We start from the raw sequence: 22,428 nt of genomic DNA, 5'->3' as shown, positions 1-22,428 counted from the left end.
TTTCCCAAACCTAGAGTTGTGACGTTTGTATTGGAGCAAAATGCATAGAAATGCTAGGATATGCGTAAGAAGAGCATTATTTTTTGCTACGCTGGTCTGTTCAGCTCAGATGCTGTGTGCAGAGCCATTTCAAGTGGATCACAAACATGGAAGAAAATTAAAAAGATCTGTATATAATAACAATATCCTTAGTAATCATTGCATTGACAAATGCACAGCTACAGAGTTACATCTCAGTCGGGCTAGTCTAGATAACACTTGTTGTTTCAATGTGACTTTAATCATCTGATCACGCTAGGACGCATAAGCTGTCAGTTCTAGACAGTCCCAAATCGCATCTTGCTTCCATTGTGATCTAATGAGCTAGACCACATCCCGAGATCATCAGGCTTGCATCTGATCGGATTGATAAAGTGTGTGGACACAACAATCTGGGCACAATTTGGACAGACTACTGGCTACTTCATTAAAATAACGCCCTATGCCTTCCACTAGACACATTGGACTGACATGCCGACCGCCAGACTGACTCTGTACAACAAAGTAATTTAAACAAATTATAATGTTAGGGATGTTTAAGTGAAGCCAGGATTGATTGGTACGATGGGTTGATCACGCAGACCAGTACTGTCCTTTAAAGAGCCCCTATTATGCTTTTTTGACTTTTATGACCTGTAAACGTTGTTATAATGATTTATAGTCATGTTTAACCATACTAAAGTGTCAAATAATGACGTACATGCATTTAGACGTATTCCCAGAGCAGTGCAGAGCGCTAAACACTAGGTACGCCGGTCGCAATTCACTTGTTCAAATTTCCGGGATTTATCTACCTAGAACAATCAAGATTTCCCATGTATGGCAACGCGCTCTTCCGGAAGGTAACCAATCACAACGGAGTGGGGTTGGCAGGAGGGGGGCGAGGGGGCGGAGATGGACGAAGCCGAGTGTTGACAGAGAATGCTGAAAGCGCCTAGATGAGAGGAAGAGTTTCCCGAAAATCTACATAGTTTTTAGTGCTGTGATTCGTGTCAGGTTGCTCTATAGGAGTCATTAATAAGAAATGAACACCAGAAATGTAGTATAATAGGAGATATTTAAGAACTTTCAGTACAACACTAGAAATGATCTTTTTGGGAACAATGTCTGGACCCAAAAAGTTAAAATACTAAAGAACAAGTTATGCATGGTCGTTTAACAACGTCTTAATTCACTAGGGTCAAGAATTAAGGTTGATATCAAAGTGCTGGAATCTTACCAGCAACAAGAATAAACATGTCGCCTATTGAAATATCTTCTGCAGTTCCCTAAAGGCTGCTACACACTGGCCCAACCATTGGCCATCTGAAACGTTTAGGGAGACTCTTTTTTGTGTATTCAGCTGTGTTGGAAGCTTTTGGAACCGTGCGGACGGTGTCTGGTCTGATTCAACATGCAAAGTATGAGAGCGTTGGCATCTGGCTTCTGATTGGTTGTGTGCTTACACTGCAAATTGTTTTCACCAATCTGGTCAAAATATTTCCACACTTCGCTTCTTTTGGTCGCCATTGGTGGTCGGATAAAGGCAGTTGGCCATTGATTTGAGTCTGGGCGGTGTGTAGGCCCCTTAACACTGGCTGCCCAACTGACAATGGGTGTGCCCCAACAAAGATCATCTGAAAACTTTTTTTTTTTCACTTTTCAATGTATTTGCATTGAAATGAAGCCCTACATCGCTTATCTTGACCAAATGAATTTCAGAGTAGCATGCCCAATGATACGTCTACCAGATGTCATTCACAAATCCCTTAAAAAGACATCCAAAAGAAAACCAATACGTAATGATCAGCAATCAATAAATGATTCGTACAGTGTTTTACAATGTCAATTTATATATTCAATGATATGGAGGCACCTTTTAGTATAATAAGTTTCGTAAAACTACAGCTACAAGTAGTATTAAATCTTCTAGGGCTAAAAGTGGAACGACAGGCAGAATTAGGTGCAACAAGTAATTTACTTCATGGTAGTCTAAATAGAGAGGGGAATTACAGGTTTCAACAAGACAGACTCGGCTCTAACGATGTCACATTGCTTACAGGGATTTGCCAGCACTGAATAAGGACCAAGGGTGGAGAGGACAGTGCAAAGAACTACCTTGAAAGAGGTACAGCAAAGGCTCCTTATTTCAACTTCCTCTGAGAGCCCAAAAAGTGTACAGAGGATGGCAAATCCCCTTCCACATTTAACCAAAGTCAGCAACCCAAGGATTTACTGCAGGCAAACAGACAGGGCCTGCATTTGTGATGAGGCAGTGAAGGTGTAAACAAAATGAGACGACACAATGACCCTGACACAAATGTAATAAATGAGTGGCAGTGACCAGGGGAACACTGATACCTCATTACTATCAGCACACAGGAGCATCTGTTGGGTTATTGCATGTGTCGCTGCTTTACTCAGCACAAATGCAGTTAGATATAATAATCATATTTTATTATAAGAACAGAAAAATGGATATGAATTTGTGTATAAACAAACTGTTTATACACAAATTTTCAATAATTTGAATTTTTATAGTCTCTTTACCGTTGCAAAATAAAGTTTGCAAAATAAAATTGTAAATGCAACATAATGCCAATAGAACAGGTATATATAAAAAGGTTGTTACTGGCAAGTAAAGCAATGCATTCCAGATGCTTTCTCGTGCGCACCAGATGCTTTCTCGTGCTCGCGAGAAACGTTAAAAAAAGATTTTTTACGGGTTCCGTATAAATGCAATAGTAAGTTTGAAGTTAAACTATCCTAAAACAAGACAAGACATGGATTTTTGGGGATCAGTGGGGAGCCAATAAAAGAAACATATAGATCACCTCAGTGAAAAATCAAAGCTTTGAGTCTGTTGCGTACCTTTCCCGCTATTAAATGGCCTCATGCTACTTTCCAGACACAACAAACCGACAAATCTAATATTTGTAGCCTCAACTAAAACATGCCCTATGCCTAACCCTGACTTAATGGCCAACCAATCAAATCACGCCAGTGAAAAACACAATTTCCTTGAAGACTTGAAGGGGGAATGAAGGAAAAATGGCGTCAAAATATAAAATGAAGTGCCTGCAGGCAGCAATGTAATAAACCCGGAGTGATGCTGCGCAGAGATTAGCAGCCCTAAAAGACGGCTGTGGAGAACCCGGGGAAAGGACACAGGTATCTGGTATGATACTTCCAGTTATTCAGATAGCATGAGGACGACGCTCAATCCTTTATTAGCCCTTTGGTTGGGCTTTAACAACGGTAATCGTTCAGGAATGGATGGATTACTTTTAGAATTATAAATGATGGACGGCTATGGCCTTATATTATAGCATTTTGGCATGTAACATGATCAGTTTTTTTAGGTTGTGCAAAAATATAGTCAATTGGAGATCAAAAAGGTAAACAATGGAAAACCTTTGGACACTTCAAGAAAAAACCAAGCAAAGTGTTATTCATTTGTGTTTAAGACTATGCCTCATGAACAATTGATTGACATGTTGAATCGGATTGAAATGGAAAGCGAAAATAATTTGGACCCATCTCTTTGTTGCAGGAGAGACTATGACAAAAGACAATCCAAGTTTGCTAAAGCAGCAGCACATGAAACCCTGTGTTGGTGACATGAAGCAAACATGCATATATAATGCATAATTTTATGTGCCGATTCACACAATGAACGGCATGGATAATGGCTAGCGTAACCTCAGCTGTAGCTTGGAAGTAACTGGACTGAGGGATGTCTCCCGTCCATTTATCCTTTTTTGTTATTATTACTTATATCGTGTGTGTGCTGACCTAAAGTGACCTAAACAGGTAAACTCACATCCCTAGTATCCGTTTGTTTTATCGTCTGGTCGATTTAGGCCATTCTGGTTTGTAGTGGAAGGGTATGGTAGGGTTGGTATTTAACCAAGAGAATGGATGAAGGGAGCTATACCTGGGTCGGATTTGGCCTTCAGAGAGATAAGTATTAGTTGTCTGGGCATGTGCTTTTGAATTGGCTACACTGCCTGGATGACAAGCAGAGGTTACATGAACAAGAGGTTGCATGACCAGACAAGCAGAGTCCACAGACCGCTTTGACACTGCCAACTGGCAACATCCAGTGCAGAGCTGAAAGGCCAAATGTTAGTTGGCTACAAACTTCAGTGTAAATTTACAATAGAAAAGGCTGATAAAGCCTCACATAGCTTATCCAACAGCATGTACACATGTGTGCAGTTGAAGTTGGTCCGTTGGCAACATTGGATGGTTATAGAGTTCAAGCTCACTGGTAAGAATTATTTATTGAAACATCTATAAAAGTTTTTCACTCGAGGAATGTAAAAATATATATACAAATTTAAAGTTCCAAGTTGTGTTGACAAAGAAGCATTTGACTATTATGAAAAGTACCCGGACAAGGAAGAAGAACTGGCATACCATTGGCTGTAACACAAATGTTGGGTAAAAAAGTGATTATAGTTGTGATGCAACTCACAACCTACGGGATCTATAGGAGAACGTTCAATGGCAATTTTCCACAATAACGAAAGGAGACTATAAACTCAATGCTTTATGTGGGGGTGGCAAAAGGCCTTTATGCCAAGGGCTCCAACAGAAAGACTACTGTGCTCTGAAGTGGTAGGATGGGGTAGCCGCCTGCTCACATTAACTCAGGACACTGGAGCCACTTCAATGCTCTGAAAGCTAGCAGCGAAATTGATGTGTCGGCTAAACAAAGCACAGCAAGACCAAAGGATGACTACTTTAAATAATTGAGCATTCAACTTTAAATGACTTTAAGGAAAAAATGAGTTTCTTGCAAGAAGTGGCCAGAAATAAAATGGCTAGAATATTTGTATGCAGCTTGTCGAAATGGTGGTTTTAGAAAACATAGGAAAGTGAGAGGAAAATAAAACATAACGCAAGGTGATAAGACCCAGTGCATTTCATTACTTTTAGCTTTGGTATACTGGTTAAAACACAGACAGTATAATGTGATACAGGCACGATCCAGTTGATGTACTACAAATGCATAAATTACTGAGGGGGGGTGACGTCTAGTGGCTGCCACTACAAAAAAAGCCTAGAAACAAACAGCAAATATGGATGTGTGCTTTTTTGCACATGCTATCAACCATGTCCAAGGAAAGGTACACTTTGAAGAAATTTCATAGTTTACTACTGCAAGTAATAATAATAATAATAATAATAATAATAAAAATAAGCAATCTGAGAAATTTGACTTGACAAGTAGTTCTACTATTTAGGCTACAATTACTCAAGTATAACATAAGCTTCAGTCTTTTACACTTTCAATCTTTGGTGTTATATAGGTTCCATTTATAAACGGTCTTCCTCAATTTCTTGACAAATATGCTACCATTCAAACTGGACATATTGCCGATCATTAGCCCACTTCTAATTAGATTGTGGGTGGTTTCTTCTCACCTCTTCTTAAGTCTGAGTAACATCACTATCATAACAGGCCCCCCTCCAAACTGTCACAGTGAGACCACTGATCATGGTCAGTGGCGTGCAGACTAAAGGAAAAGTCCAGCTAGGAGCTAAAACAGGGCAGGGCTTGTTACATTAGCCCTTTATGAGGCACCGCGGGATGAACTAGGCTTAGCACTACTCAGCCTGTATGAGGGACAAAGGCCTGAGCATGAGCCAACTCAAACCGCTCTAGAAGTTTGCTAGATTACTAGACCAATACAAACAATCTCCACATAACTGGAGTAATGATTAAGCACAGAGAACACTCCTGCAGTTTGGACGGAAAGGGTGTGTGCTCATAACTGACGATCATAAAATGTTACTCTTCTGTCTCATCTAGACACCCCATTGCAAGGAATACTAAATTAGAACCAACTGAAACATTAAATTAAATTCCTATTAATCAAGACACCAAAATTCCCTATATATACCCCTAGATAATGAAACGTTTTGCATCATGTTGCAAAACGCATCATGTTTAGGCTAACCATTGCCACGTAGCTTTGCTGGGCACAATGAAAAGCAAAAAAGCAATATAAAGAGGATTTTCTGTTCAAATACCTAGCATGGGGGCAAGCAGCAGTTTAGAGTGGCCATCTGCTCTGTTTTTCCACAGACAATTCACTGCAGATAAGCCCCCTTCTTCTGCCACCTGAAGATTGTAATACAGGCCACTCAAGGAACCATTACAAAGCTGGAACAAAGTAAAACAAGTGTCCAAAGTTCTATAGCAGAAAAGGCTATGAGCAATTCTTACAAATATGTTACTGCATTATTTTTAGTACTATGATTAGCAAGCCTTTCATGACTGTTGCAGCAATGGAGATGGTGGCATTTTTACACTTCAATCACGCAATCAAAATAGAAAGAAGGAACAGAAATTATACACTTAATCACTGTTGCTTAATTATTGGCAGTATGTCTTCTTCTGTACTCATGGAAGACCATCAGGAGTGTCAAACAACAATCAGCAAAGACCCATATCTCTAAAGATTTATTAAATAAAGCTCTATAAATAAAATCCCCCCAAAAATATATAAAAGCCTAACGACCTGATTCTGCTACGTTACGGATGGCCGATGCTACTAACCTTTTTCCCGGCTCGGTTTCTCAATAAATATAGAGCATTAGCTTGAGATTACCTGATTAGCCTATGCAAATTATCTATACATTTTTAATACAAAGCAAGGGCAAATGTACAAGATTGAGGGTTGCAGCACAAACATGCGTTGCTATGAAACATCGCCACAGGGCAATTGCTTTTCCAGGTGACGGATAATCATTACTTCCTGCAATCTTAAAACAACTTAGCACTCTTTAACAACCACAGCCAAACAGCTTCATACGATTAAAGGATTCAAAGGTTTAATGCCTTGCATTGAAGGCTAAATGCACGGACTATAATCACCAGCTAACATAAGCGAATAACAATCATAAGGAGCCAACTGATGCCGTGACTTGCTGTTTATGGGGACATAAACACCAGATTGGTCAGGCAAGATTCATCTTGCGATAGTTGATTCCACTTAAGATAGGCATGACTTTACAAAACTCACAGTATCGTAACTGGAGCTATTGATTATATCCGAACGTGGGGAGCTAGTGGATCAATTTTGACTGTCACGGATCTTAGCTGAATATACATTACAACTGAGAAATAACATTCAACCCACAAACATAAAAATATATATCGGCATTTAAGTACTAAATGATTTTCTCTTTATAAGACAGCTGCCAACCCAGAAGAACGACAGTGTCGTTTCATGCTGCGGCCAAATAGATGGGTTGATCGAAGGCACTAGAGAGGGACACCGAGATTGCTGGGTCAAACGTGGAAGAAGCAATGAAAATGCAGTGGGTTTAGCTACATGTTTTTGCAGAATAAATGTATGCAATTATGTGTTGTTTATGTATGCATGGTGTCGCGACATTCAATTGAACAGTTATTGCCGTTTATAAAATATGAAAACATAGATTGACAGAGCTCTGTATTTAAAAACGATTTTTAAATGTATAATTGCTGTACAATACAACGCTCCACTCCGTCCCAATAAAATCGCAGAGAGAATGGTGAGACAAAGTTAATAAGTGTTTGGTTATATAGTCTAGAAAAAACAAATCTTGGAAAGAATTGTGAGGTTGTGCCACAAATGCTTGGAAAGCAAAAGCATTTATTTCTCGGCTTGATACAAAACTCCAGGCAAGATACGACGGACCTCAAAAAAGCGGTAGATGCACGAGCAAGATGCAATACTACAAGTAATTACTTCACAATGAAAGTACACAACACATTGTGATCCATAAATCCCATAACTCACATTTGCCGATACATAGAGACGTGCGTCCTTTTAAAACTAAAATGAAAAATATTCTATATCGCTTGTGTCTGCAACCGTTATCCTTGGGGAGCAAGTCAGACAACAGGAGGACTTTAGTAAGATACAATATTAGCATGCAAGCTAACATGAGTATACATTCCTCAGTCAACAGCACTATTTTAAGGGCCTCCAAATTTAACATGATTTCGTGTAATGACATGTACGTGGTTGACTAGGTTGTACGATGTTGTCTGTGGCTGACAGATGATATAGTGAATTGTAAGTATTGATGTGATTGAATTGAACAAATATAAGCTAGCGTTACACAGGCGACAGGACTAGAGGAGTGAACAAAACAAGACATTTAATAACTTTACTCACTTCAAGAAAAAAAATCCAGCGATGAGCCACGAAGAATGTCTTGCTTTGGACCACTAAATTTATACTGGGGACGATTTCTCTCAGAATGTCTCCTCTTGTGTTCACCAGCTTCTATGCGTTGCTTCCACAACAGTGAGTGTGACCACACATAAGAGGAGCCTCTCGCTGCTCTTTCTCAATCATCGCGAGATAATGCGAAAGGGTGGGTGCATTGACAAACCAATGAAACTCGTTGTTACTATTTTGTCATTGGTTCATAAACTGTGGTACGCGTACCGCTGGTGGTACGAGATGTATGAAGGCATTATTGTAGCAAAAGTCTTTAGCATGAGTAAACTAAAGTCACAAATGGGTAACAGTTAATTTGAGGTCGTAAATATTTATTTTGCATGTGTACACTAAAGTCACAAATGTGTAACAGTAAATTTTAAGTCGTAAATATTTTTTCTACCAGTGTAAACACAAGATAGGGGCTACGAGTTCACAAGTCCTTTGTTACAGATGCACAAATCCTATTCTGTGCATCATAACTTCAAAGAGTCATGCACTTGACACTTTTGCTACAATCATTGCAGCGCAGTTGGTGCAAAACTCATTCACACACCCGTGTTTCATAATCTGAGAACATGCACAAAATTTGTGCAGTCGTAAACCCAAATGTTAATTAATGCATCAGAAGTTGCACATCTGTGAAATATTTCCTCACAAATGAAATTACATAGGTCACTATGTTCAATGAGCATTTTAATGAGCGAGCACAAGTCCATCGATACAACTGCTCAAATCTGCTGCTAAGAGTCTCAGCTGTTGTTTTTCTTGCAGATACTTTTGCAACAGTCTATGTGGTACAAGTGAAGCAAAAGTGATTCGTATCCGTATGACGCAGTGCGTCCGTGGGCGGGACAAAATTGCAGCATGAACCAATGAAAGTCGCCGGCAGGGGGTGCGTTTTTCAAACTACACTGGGACCATCCAAGCAAACTCTTACTTTCTGGAGTCTTGAAAGTAGACAAGAGGGCATCCTACACGACGGAGTTGGGTATCTTACATTATGTCAAATTAAATTACTTAGTTCAACTGAATTCCCCCCAAATAATTGTATTAACATGCCGCAAGTGTCCTTCAATGTATTCTAATGGTCTGATACATTAGTTCACATTTGGGTTTACGACAAATTTTGTGCATGTTCTCAGATTATGAAACACGGATGTGTGAATGTGTTTTGCACCAACAACACTGCAATGATTGTAGCAAGTGCCAAGTGTCAAGTGCATGACTCTTTGAAGTTGTGATGCACAGAATAGGATTTGTGCATCTGTAACAAAGGACTTGTGAACCCGTAGCCCCTATTTTGTGTTTACACTGGTAGAAAAAATATTTACGACTTCAAATTTACTGTTACACATTTGTGACTTTAGTGTACACATGCAAAATAAATATTTACGACTTCAAATTTATCCCAAAAAGTGAAGGTGTGTATACATACGTGCATAGCAAGAATTAGGATACCTGCTCATATTGTATCCCATTATCACTCTCTCCAATTTCAGCTGTATTCTCATGAATATTAATGAAAAGTAAATAATCCCTCAGGGCTAAATTATAAGCAGGCTTTGTGATGATTGAAGCTTATTCCATCTTTATATAACCAAGTCCATGCCGTTGCAAAAAACACAATGTGACGCATAGTAAAACACTAAAACATTAGACTACTGTTATAATGTAACTGCTATCAAGAACTATACTGATAGTAGAGGATATAGCCATCTTTAAAAAAAAACTTGGCTTTATTGTCATGATGACAGAGCAAGTCTCCATAATGATGGACTACAACAATGCTATCGCCTCCTTAACAAATTATAGTTATTGATTAAAGGTAGTGTGCAGAAACTTTTCACCTTGGGAATACAGGGAAACAAAGGACTTTAAAAGTGGTTAAAAGATGTTGTAAAAAATAAACCAAAAAATAAAAATGGAAAGGGAATCATGACATGTAATGTATTTAGTATTTAAGGGACTCAACCGTGCAGATTAATTTGATTTCAGTCAATCCATCCTCTTTCTCCATCTCAATCCCAGCACCGCAAAACAAATGGGAAAAAATAAACATTTTCACCTTTAATAACAGTGTTTAGGGGTTGGATAAATACAACGTAATGGAGGAGATGTTTGGCTCTCAGCTTGGCAGAAAGTCTCTAAGGACGTGTGCTGTCAATGACAATGTGTCCCAAACAAGGGCCGTGGACATCAGGCTTCTTAATATAATGCTATTTGATTTCAACGTCAAAACACCAAAATACATCATTCTTGCTTATAACCAGGCACTCAAAGCGTGTTAAAAAGTGCTCAGATTCAATACCATACAAAAAGGAAATTTATTTATCTTAAATAATTGCCATTAATCATTATGGTGCTGAGAAATGTGAGGTAAAAATATGAATTATGTATTATTATTATTAATGTAATATATAACTACATTGAATTCTTTACTTTGAAGAAGGGAGTAAGGCAGATGTGAAAGGATATTATTTTTGTGCTGATTGTAGTATTATATAACGAAAAAAATGTTTTGTGTGTTTGTGTGTGTCTGTGTGTGCGTGTGTGTGTGTGTGTGTGTGTGTGTGTGTGTGTGTTTGTGTGTGTGTGTGTGTCGGGGGGGTATGCATACATTTTTGTGCATGCACGTTTTTGTGTATGTGTGTGTGTTTGTGTGTGTGTGTGTTTGTGTGTGTGTGTGTGTATGTGTGTGTGTGTGTGTGTGTGTGCGTGTGTCTGTGTGTGTGTCTGTGTGTGTGAGTGTGTTGGGCCATGCGTCCATGCATGCAAGTGTGCATGTGTGTTTTTTTCCATTTTATTGCAGTCACAGGTTCACTGGGTCTCAGTTCCTATCCATGGGTCGTAGCAGGCACTGACTCCAACCCGGCTGACTGAGAGGCTGAGATAAGTCACTCAGAATCCCTCCAGCCTGTTTGATCTGTAGCTATTGGTATTCTGCTGCAGTTTCTCATTTTCACTTTGGGAGGTGGAAGAGGCACTGCTTTAATGTGTTGCTCTCCCCTATCTGATATCACCCGAGGCACAAGAAAAAGAGAAATAACTGACAGACAGCACTGAGGAGGTTTTGGGGGAAGAGGAAGAGGAGGAAGAGGAGGAGGAGAAGCAGGAGGAGGAGGAGGAGAAGAAGGAGGAATATGAGAAGATAGGAATCTCACCATTGCCCTAGACATTCTAAAAACTTTATCAGTGAAATTCAGAATAAACCTAACTCAATGATTTTGAGCTTAAATGGGTATGGTTTTACGATGCATCTCCTCTATATTCAATACAATAGAGAATGTTTGAATCTTTCTGTCCAACTAGACTCACTAGGCTGGGAGTATACACAGTGGATGAGGCGTTTAAGTTGATGAGAGAAGCAAAGTAAGCTGAGTGGCTAGACAAAAAAAAACAAAGGCAACAAAATGAAAATGCAATGTCTGAAATTGGAAAACGGTCTAGATACTATTAGCATTAGGAAAACGTTAAAGGTTGTGGAAAATGTTAAGATTTAATTAAAATGTGTTTAATTTCAAAACGTGTTTGTAAAAGATAAATTGGTGGGTAGTGCTCAACATATTTACTGTATGTATGGTGATTGGGAGTTCACATCAGATACAGATACACAAAAAAACATACAGACAAATCATATTTCAAATTTATTTTTTACCTATTGTGACCATGTTTTGACCTTCTGTGGTATCCATGGCAACCTGATCAACAAATTCCTTCCTATCCTTTGATGTCGACTACCTACCAATTCTGGCTCACAAGCATCCAGAGACAGAGCAGACATCTGGGAAGCAACGACCTAGACACATAAGGACACACCCTGACTCATGTGTAATGAGTAGAACTCAACAGACACACGTCTTTTAGCATTTTGATAAATAGTGGCCATCATTGTGTGGTTGGTGTGGTGTTGACAAGGAATGGGCAGGATTGGTGGTGGAGGAGGAGCGGACTGAAGTCATATTATCAACATGCGGGGACCTCCTTGAATTTAACAAGAATCCAACCTTGGACAACCGTTTCCTGGATTTGCTGCTTACAATGACAACTTGTCCTGGCTGCCGCTCATCAGCATAAGGGTTCGCTCGTGCTTCGTACCAGTCCTCCCTCCTCCCCCATCCGACCCCTCTCCCCATAAGCAGCTGATGGCATGCCGAGGAAGACTGCATTCGCATTCTTCGCCTGCCATGGCTGCTGAATGAGTGACAGTTGATTGATTCCCCAGCAGCAGAGTCGCCATGCTTCTCCTGTCTCTCATTGTCTCCGGTCTCCCCGGGTTATAAAAGATTCATGGGCAATGGCTTACAATGTTTGTTAATTTCCTTTAAGCAGTGGCGTTGCAGAGGCTCATGGACAAAGGGAGAGAAGGTATAAACGGTGCATAGAATGAAAATAAATAAATAATAATTATAATAATAATTAGCTTTTTATTCATTTCTACAAAAAGTTTTGACATAAGGCTGACAGGAAAACAAGAATTATTTTGATAATGCAAGTTTAAAATGAGTTTAGTCAAACTTTTCTAGTTTTCAACCGACAACCAACACAAAATAAAACACAGTAAGCTTCTTGTATATGCCAATTAATTAAACGGCAGCAAAGATGGATGATGGAGAGTATGGTAGATTTATGCTAAAAGCGTCTATATGGTTAAGCATGCAAATTTTGCTCAGTAAATTTGTTGATATAATACCTTTATCATCTTTACCATTCTCACTTTTGGAACTGCTGAAGCCAGCAGCTTATGGTGAAAACTGGATGAAAGCTCAGCTATTTTAGTTGCAATCAATCAAAAAGCTTCAACATTCATTTCGTTTTTCTGAGAGCTGGTTTGGTGGATTGAGAAACCACTGGCAGGTAGTTTCCGCCATGTTTAACATGCCAAGCTCCCCGCATTAGCTCACATTTACTGAACATCACAACATGAGATCACCCTTTATTTCTCATATTTACAAGATCAATGTTGTTTTGGTACTTGTCAGAGTGGGTAGCTCATGCTCAGGTGTACACAGCATCAGGTATAGTGATGGGGTTTGCAGTTTGATACAGGGGGTTAGTCCTCCTTACTTTCATGGTCTTGAATGGAGGGGAGAACAGGACACCCATTCACAGCAAGCCAACCGGATGATTAAAATGGATCACCTGGATTATTGCCCCTATAAATTCCAAAAGACGTTTGTATGACGTAGAGGAGGCAGAAAATGTATTTCATTTTAAATGAATATACCACCCAAAAACCTATTACGGCTTTAAGGAAAATCCCCTATAAGATAATGCATAGTGGTTATGTAATATGATCGTTAATAGGTTTACTCACACAATTTTTCATCAAGACAAGGGTGACTCCACTGTTGGCTTCTCCATAGAGGCCAGCCTCACTCCATTTCCCTTTCGCTCCCCAGTCATGCTGACAGCATTGATCATGGATGCAGACTCCAAGGCACGAGAAGACTGTGGGCTTGGCAATCCATCTTTCTTTAAATATATAACATTATAAATATGGGAGGTTGCAGTGAAGAGTTTTTTTTTTGTGGATCGTTTTAGCCAGCACCATGGATAGCATAAAGCAATCCTGTCTTATCTGGAAGCTCAGCAGGCCTGGTCCTAATCCATCCATGGATCAGAGAACAGTTGATGCTGTTAGAGGTGTTGGTAGGCCAGTAGGGGGTGCTATGAAATATCCCCAATGCTCCAGTACGGAAACCGAGAATCTCATGTGGTAAAGTTCCGTGTTTCGGTCGTGACACTCTGTGGTCACTAAAGATCCTATGGCACACATCGCAAGAATAGGGGTGCTTACAACCCCGGTGTCCTTGCCAAATTCCTACCCTGACTCTAGTAGCAACATGGCCCCCTAAACGTTCCAGCCAGTGTCTGGGGACTGTGCGGGGAGTGTTCTGGCATATACTGGCAGCCGTGCATCACCAAGGTGCTATACATTAGTAGAGGATGATTTGTCGTACCCCCCACGCACACACAGATAATCACTACGGGAAGTGCTTTTGGTACCTTGAAAAGCGCCTAAATGCAATAATTGCTGATTCAAAATAATTCTAGCATCCTTTATTATTGACCGCCCATTACATATATATAAAGCCAAAGCTGCCATAAGAACCCATCTGCTGGGGTTTCTTTTTGCCGTTTTTTTGTTTGGTTTCTCTGTTGATATTTAGGTGTAAACGTAAGGGCCAAAAAGTTTTGTTTTGTTATTATTATTATTGGTATAATTACTACTGTGAATATCAGTATTGGTTTTACTTGTACTGGGCTGGCAGTAAAAAAGGATGCTAAAAAGAACCACAAACAACGTCTCCCCTGCAACCTCACATATTGTCCACCAAATTTCAGCTCCATTGTTGGCCTGTGACAGGCGGGAAATACAGATTAGAGAAATTAAATGGTTTGTGAATGAGAAAGATATCTTTTATTTGGTAGCAATGAAGTCTGCTGTGTCTCTGGTGAGTCCATAAGTACTTATTTGTAGTGCCTCAAATACATGAATGCTTCCCCCTCCTAGTTATCAAACAGCTTGCCAGTGTCATAAAAGATTACTTTGGAGGCTAAAGGTGATAAGATGATTCAGCATAACACCCCATACTGTAATTGTAATAAAGAGGAACTCAACAGAAAATAATTTCCCAAATAATACTGACTTTTTGTTTAAGCATTAAACAAAAAGTACTACTTTTTGATTAAGCATTAAACAAAAAATACAAAAAATACTTTGAACAGATTTATATTTTTAGTTAGAAGAAAAATACGAATTATAACTTTGTTTTAGCTGTTTCCCTTTCATAACGCTTAGGCTGCTATATTATGAAGAAAAGCTGCAATTGCGGAATTTAACAACAAATGGAGTGAGACCTTTTGATACTCTTCCCTTATTAATGGAATAATTGATGTTAAATTATGTAAATGTGCTCCTTATGTTTAAAACACAGAGAGAGGCCATGGAAATTACCAAAGCTCTTAATCCCATAAAAGTTTTATCTCGCCCCTTTGCCTTCCTGCCACAGAACACACACACCAAAACACACACACACACACACACACACACACACACACACACACACACACACACACACACACAGTCACACATGCACCAACATATGTTATTTAATAGTGGAGAGATCAGTAAAGTGCACACAATAACACTAGGATCCAGATCTCTTAGGGAAGACAACCTGCAATCAAACAATATTTCTTATAAACCATAAACATACAAGTCATAGTTGTGTATCTCATCTCATCTCGTCTTCAAAACCGCTCATCCGGAGTCATGAGAGTCATGGCCTCAGATTTAGCAGTGCTGATCCTCATCCCATCCGCTTCACCCTCGGCGAGCCGATACAGTGAGTACTGAAGATCCCCCGCTAAGTGATGAGATCCTCAGACCACCGAACTGCAGCCCCTCACCACCAGGACTACACCTCGACATCCTGTCCATGAATATCATAAACAGGATTGGTGACAAAGCACAGCCCTTGCGGAGGCCAACATCTACCGGGAACGCAACTGACTGACTGCTGAGAACGCAGGCACAGCTCTCGCTCAGGGAGTACAGAGATTGAATGGCCCTAAGGAGTGACCCCCTCACCCCACACTCCCGCAGCACCTCCCACAGTATCTCCCGGGGGACCCAGTCATACGCCTTCTCCAGATCCACAAAACACATGTAGACTGGATGGGCATATTCCCAGGCCCCCTCCATGATCCTTGCGAGAGTTAAGAGCTGGTCTGTAGTTCCACGTCCGGGGCGGAAACCGCAGTGTTCCTCTTTAATTGGAGGGTTGACTATCGACCAAACCCTCCTTTCCAGCACCATGGAGTAGACTTTACCAGGGAGGCTGAGTAGTGTGACACCCCTGTAATTGGCCAATACTCTCTGGTCCCCCTTTTTTTAACAACCCTTTTTTTTTTTCTGGTCCCCCTTTTTTTAGGAACCAACACCCAGGTTTGCCACCCCGGTTTTTACAGTGGCATTGTCCCAGACTCCCAAGCAATGTTGAATAGGTGTGTCAACCAAGACAGCCCCTCAACACCGAGAGATTTCAGCATTTCTAGATGGATCTCATCATTCCCTGGGGCTTTGCCACTGTGGAATTGTTTACCCCTCCTGAGGTGCCTGATGGTTTTCCAGGAACACTTTTGTGCCAACCAAAAGTCCTTCTCAATGGCCTCTCCGAAGTTCTCCCAGACCTGCTGCTTTGCCTTTGACACGGCAGCGGCTGCAGCCCTTTGAGCCTGTCGCTACACTGCAACTGCCTCAGGAGACCTCCGGGATAACATATCTCAGAAGGCCTCCTTCTTTAGTCAGACGGCTTCCCTGACCACAGTTGTCCACCACTGTATCTGAGGGTTACCACCCCTTGAGGCACCTAAGACCTTGAGGCCACAGGCACAGCTTCTGCAATAGAAGTTTTGAACACTGCCCACTCTGGCTCAATGCCCCCAACCTCCACAGGGATGCCAGAAAAGCTCCACCGGAGGTGTGGGTTGAAGATCCATAGGACGGGGGGCCTCCTCAAAACGTTCCCAATTCACCCGCACTACCCGTTTGGGCTTACCAGGTCTGTCCAGAGTCTTGCCCCGTTCCCTGAACCAACTCAACACCAGGTGAGTACTAAACAATCCAATGTAGTATGCTGTAGCATTACCAGAACATTAAAAGGCCCACAATTGTGGATTAGTGCGAGTCACTTTGCATTTGTATATTTCCGTGTTTCTCTGTTTTTTCTGTTTTGTTTATTTGTTCATAGTTTCGTGGACAGTCCCCTTTGATTAACTGCACAGTAAAAGGAGCAGCTTTAGTCTGTAGTCCCCGGCCAATTGTCAATAGGCAACCTAAAATTCATAGTAAAATAAAAAGAAAATAAGAATAAAATACATTACATTACATTTATAATTAAAACAGGCCTAAGCAAAAGGGGAAAAGACTACCAAACATATTGCACACAATTGGAGCAAGAACAAGCAAACAAGCACAGGTGATGGCAAAGACATCGAGGCAGTTGCAGCAAAAACAATGGACAAGGGAAAAGAGGCCACAGAGGTCACATTCAAAGAACATACAAGACAGAACATGCACCTCTCACATGTCTCAAGATTAATGTGTGCAGTTGTAGTTGTCGGACAGCCATGTTTTAAGGTGTGCTGTAAAGGGGGAGTATGTATGTACATCTTTGATAGTGGTGGGCAGTGAATTCCATTTTGTATTACTCTAACAGAAAATGATTGTTGACCAAATGTGCTTTTCCTAAATGGGATTAGAAGGTCACCTTGTGCGGTGCTTCTCATGATCTGATTGCTGCAGTTACGTTCGATTATGAATGAGTTTAGAGGAGGAGGAGCTGTTTTATGCAGAATTTTGAAGAAATTATTTAAGTTGCTTGTCTGACAGCACTGGCTAGGATGGTTTAAGATGATTACAAAAAAAAAAATATATATATATATATATATATATATATTATTATTATTTCTGGCTACCTTTGCTGCTCATAGGACTATTTCTGGCAATCCAGGAATACTATTAATAATTTAATAAAGCTATTTTTATTATTTAGATGTATTTTTGGGTGTATTGGGTATTGCAGCCCTGCAGGAAGCTATTATGAGAATGACTGATGGCACCAGTGTTTCTGTAAAGGAAGAACAAATGGATAGAAAGGCTTGACAGTGAAACAGACACAAAGGCTGGCCGCTGTAGTTGAGCAGGCTAGAGAAAGCTCATTAATTTTTAATTGTAGTACAAGGCTGCAGAGCTCATTACCATCAACACTAAGCAGCATGTGACCTTCTTTCTCCCTTCATTCCACTGCTATCAAGTTTGTGTTTACTTCCCATCCATCTTCTCCACTGCTTTGTAAAGGAAGACACATTGAGAACGTTAGGGGAATGCCTTGGGCCTTTTAAGAAAATTATAGTGTACAGTTGATATCACCTAACTGGCATGTGCAAGTTTCATTTTGATTGTGTGTTTGTTTTTGTTGTACGGCTATTGGACTACTGAAAATTGACGACTGGTTTATTTTCTTTACCAGGGAAGAGACCATTAATGGACAAAACTTAACAATGTGCCTTTTTGTATTCAGAAACAACCATCATTCTGGTGTGATCCCCAAGACAAACCCAAGTATGCTGGCATTGCATTGCAACATTAACAAGAATAATATAGTCTAAAGATAAGAGACTTTAAGGTGGTTTGGAGGAGGAAGGTCTGCGTAGGTCTGCATTTATACCCGAGATTGGAGATTACTGTGCACGTATTTCTTGCCTGCATCAGTGTTGCATTACAGGGTTGTGCTCCCAACTGCCGACATTAATTAGTATGAATAATGAATGGCTACAGGCATGATAAGTCAGGGTATGCTCGTTTCTCTTTTACTTGTTGTGCTCAGACATCGAGATCATTATATTTTTGGTACACACATACAACCACATTTGTTTTACAAAAATATTGACTGAGTCTCTGTAACAGCATTAAATTACCCCAAATGCTGCTATACTGGAATGGGATCCATAAGTGTGCATTGAGCCCTGCTATAAAAGAAGGATATAAACTGATGATGGTAATATAGCTGTGTACTTTAGGCTGTACATCTAGTGGGTGTTAATGGATTTTTTTATGGACTAGATTTCTACCACAATCCTGAAACATATGTTCTTAACCAAAATAAAACTTCTCAATCAAACCAAACTTTGGTGCATTTGTAGAATAATCTTTCTATTGCATACAAAAAAGACAAGCTTAAAAGGTGGTTAGTAGCTATCATCAGAGTAAGAAGATCAAGACCATGAACTGGTCCCGGCCCAATAGGACAGCAGCTAGCATCTCGAAGCGGCTGGGAAGCGCTTGTCTGCCCGTCTCCATGGGAGAAGCGTCTGTTTCACTTGCAATCCAGGTGGAGATCCACGTGCAACATCCGACAACAAACTTCATTGATATTCTTTAAGTCCACTGACTGACATACTTTAAGAGCATCAACATCCTAGGCATGGCCCAGCTGAGAATCTGTTATCCCGGTGGGTTTGAGCATATGTCAATGGCCTCAGGCTGGGATCTTGAAGAGAAACATCTGAAATTAAAAATATAGAATATATTTTGTCACCAATGCAGCAGTGTGCCAATCGCTTTCCGGTACCTGTTTAATAGTCACTTGTATGATTCCCACTTGAATATCCCTCTAAGGTTCATATATCCATCCAGACGTCAGCAAAAGTGACCAACAGAGCCTTGCTCTTAATGGTTAACAGAGGAAGGAACATATGTGAGTCATAAACAGGACTATTAGTATTATTTCTTAATTGTACAGTGCATTGTTATCAAAATGAGCATTGGGAAGGCATTGGGCACATCCGGTTGAATGTGAATTTAATACAGTGAAAAAGCCAAAGGGTTCACTAACCGAACAGCCAAAGGAATTACTTCCATACATGCTGTGGACCATCTGGTAGCCCTGGCAGAATGCTGCGACGCTAATTCTGCTGTAACGACCTCCGGTATAGGTGTTTCACATTCTGCACACACCTCAGCTTGATCCTTAGCTGCCACTCCCACAAATAATGGCATCCAACGTAAATGGCAGGGCGTATAGGTTATGTGCAGGACTCTGCGGCCAGCGTCTTTGAAATCATCAACTTTAGCAAAATTGGCAACATTCTGAAGATCAGTTCTGAAGAATAGGGTTCATTTTGGATTAATTTAAGTGGTTCATCAATCCAAAGGTGTGTCGGAATTTCCAAACAGAAGATTGCAACTTTATGTGTTTACATGCCCTATTCCTACAAGCGGTAATCAGCCATGCAACAAATTCAATTCAGTGTATGAACTCTTTCCTGTAGTTATAACACGTTTTCCTCTTATCTGCCTACATTAAGAAAGTTCTGATTTTAAATTGTTGTGGGAATGTTTTCTTGAGGTGGATGGATGTAGTATAAGCTTCGAGAGATTCTGCTGGGCGGTTTCCTGTTATTGTGGACAAGATTGCTTTGAGTAGATTTTATGCTCAACAGTAGTCACAAATAAATTAACACAGCTATAAAACAAACACTAACTTACCATATAATATGTTGGTCAATTTGAATTATACACATTTATATTTTATTTGTCTGTATAGCGCCTTTCTACCACAACATGCCACCATCTAGATTGTACAAAATCAAGTCATTGTTTAATTTTAAACAAACAAACTTCTACTTAATTTCTAGGAATGCAGACTGAAAGTGTGTGTTTAACTTGAACAACTGATTTTTTTACTTTACTAGTTTTTTACTATGCGAATATGAACGTCAGATGATATTTTTGTGTACAATACATTTAAGACTTCCTTATAATGATGCATGATAAACTTGCTTAAATCAGTCATTATAAAATGTACATAGAGATACTGAATGCATGCTTTTACATATACAAAGAGAAAATAGGCAACGACGGTAAAACGTCCTGGGTGATATAATAATGGCGAGTAGGGCGGTTTATAAATGCTTTCTGAACTAAGAGCAACCCCTTGTGGTAGACTAAGTAAACTGCAAGTGCAACCTACATCGAAATTACGAATTAGGTTGTCCATCCGCACATACACACTAATGCATTCATTAAATTTAAACAATCGGTAGCCTAAAAAACTATATATATATATATATATATATATACGTTCGATATATATATATATATATATATATATATATATATATATATATATATATATATACCTAGTTCATTATATTCTCGAAATATGCAAATGGAATTGCTCTTCAATGGTTCAATACTTGTCAAAAAGGAAATATGTAGGCCTATGTATTAAATATGAAATAAGGATCACGTACACTCCTGAGCTATGTCATTTAAACAAATTTGGAGGAAAAAAAACATAAATGGATGCAGTTTCGTATTCCAAACGATGGACATTCAAACGTATCAGAGAAGGGTCTGGCTGCAGCCGGTAGGACATGGACATCCACTTCAAACTGCTCAACTGCTACGTCACTCAATCCCGTCTTCCAATGGCCGCAAACACGGCAGCTCTGGGGAGGCGTGGTTTATCTCCGGGCGTGCGAAAGTTTCAATCTCTTTCAATCTCTTCTTTCAAAACCTAAACCTAACCCTAACACTACCTAACCATAACCATAACCACTACTACCCTAACCCCTACTACTACCCTAACCCTGTTGCGCTAGCTTGTTAGTTCTTGATTTTTGATGTTCTTTCCATTACATCTGAAAAATGTCCCACTATATCGATGTTTGAAAAGGGACATCATTTACATCGCTGGCATTAAACCATGCACCTATCACGTAACAGTTGGACGTGGATGTCCATGTCCTACAGGCTGCAGCCAGACATTATAGAATCAGAGGGAAGTGGAGAGAAGACACCTACAGCGAACTCCAGCGGCCTTGAAAGTCAACTGCAGGTTTATAACTGAGGAAAATCTGATTTGAAGGCTGCAAATGTTATCTAGTATCCCCCTACTGCATGCAAATAACATAAAAATGCATGCTTAACAGCAATTTTAAAATTATTACAAATAGTTTATTCAAATGATTGTGTTCAATACCAGTAAGCTTATTGTCCGTAGGCCTTTATTTGGTTAAAAATATTCTAGCTGAAACGTTTCAAACCTGTTATGTTGTATTTGTACTTAACGTTAACCACCCTCTGTGCGCTTGGTGAAACTAGGCGTGGGTTTGTGTAGGCGTGAAAGGTCGGGAAACACGAAAGGCCGTCGGGACTGCGCATACATGCACGCACTATGCAGTTATCATCGGTAGATACAGCTTGAGCAAGTAGGAGACACACCCAACGGAAATATAGCACTCGCCTCTGCATTTAAAGCAATACTCAAAATGGTTCCAAACTATCCTGCAAGCGTCATGTGGAAATTCTTGTCGAGATTGGAGGAAGACTCTAATCAAGCGCGAGAGGTTGTCGAAAAACCATGAATCATGACAAAGAAATGCGACAGAGATTTCAAAGAAATGCGCTCACTCTCAAGACAGCAAACAAGTGCGCGCACAAGCACCGTGGTCATGCAAATACTATGCGCACTTTTCTTTAACAATGACGACGTCCTATAAACAACGGACTCCGGTAATAGGTAAAGCTTTTGTTGATTTTAATTATTTCAAATCTATGTCGATTTATGTAGCCCACGTTAATGTCAAGATGGCGTTGAGGGAGTCA

General features: G+C 40.0%; 1 protein-coding gene across 1 annotated transcript in view; it reads right to left on the bottom strand.

The window, feature by feature from the left end:
- The window catches only part of glceb (glucuronic acid epimerase b), a 45,075-nt gene extending 36,736 nt beyond the window's left edge, over positions 1–8,339 (bottom strand). Inside the window, exon 1 of the mRNA XM_079736821.1 lies at positions 8,199–8,339. The gene's annotated coding sequence lies outside the window, so the exon portion shown is untranslated. The remainder of the gene's footprint in view (positions 1–8,198) is intronic.
- Positions 8,340–22,428: the final 14,089 nt, after the last annotated feature.

The sequence above is a fragment of the Pollachius pollachius genome (genome assembly GCF_949987615.1).
Source record: "Pollachius pollachius genome assembly, chromosome: 5".
NCBI lineage: Eukaryota > Metazoa > Chordata > Actinopteri > Gadiformes > Gadidae > Pollachius > Pollachius pollachius.
Note: the sequence above shows the minus strand (reverse complement) of the source record. Positions and strands in the feature narration are given on the sequence as shown.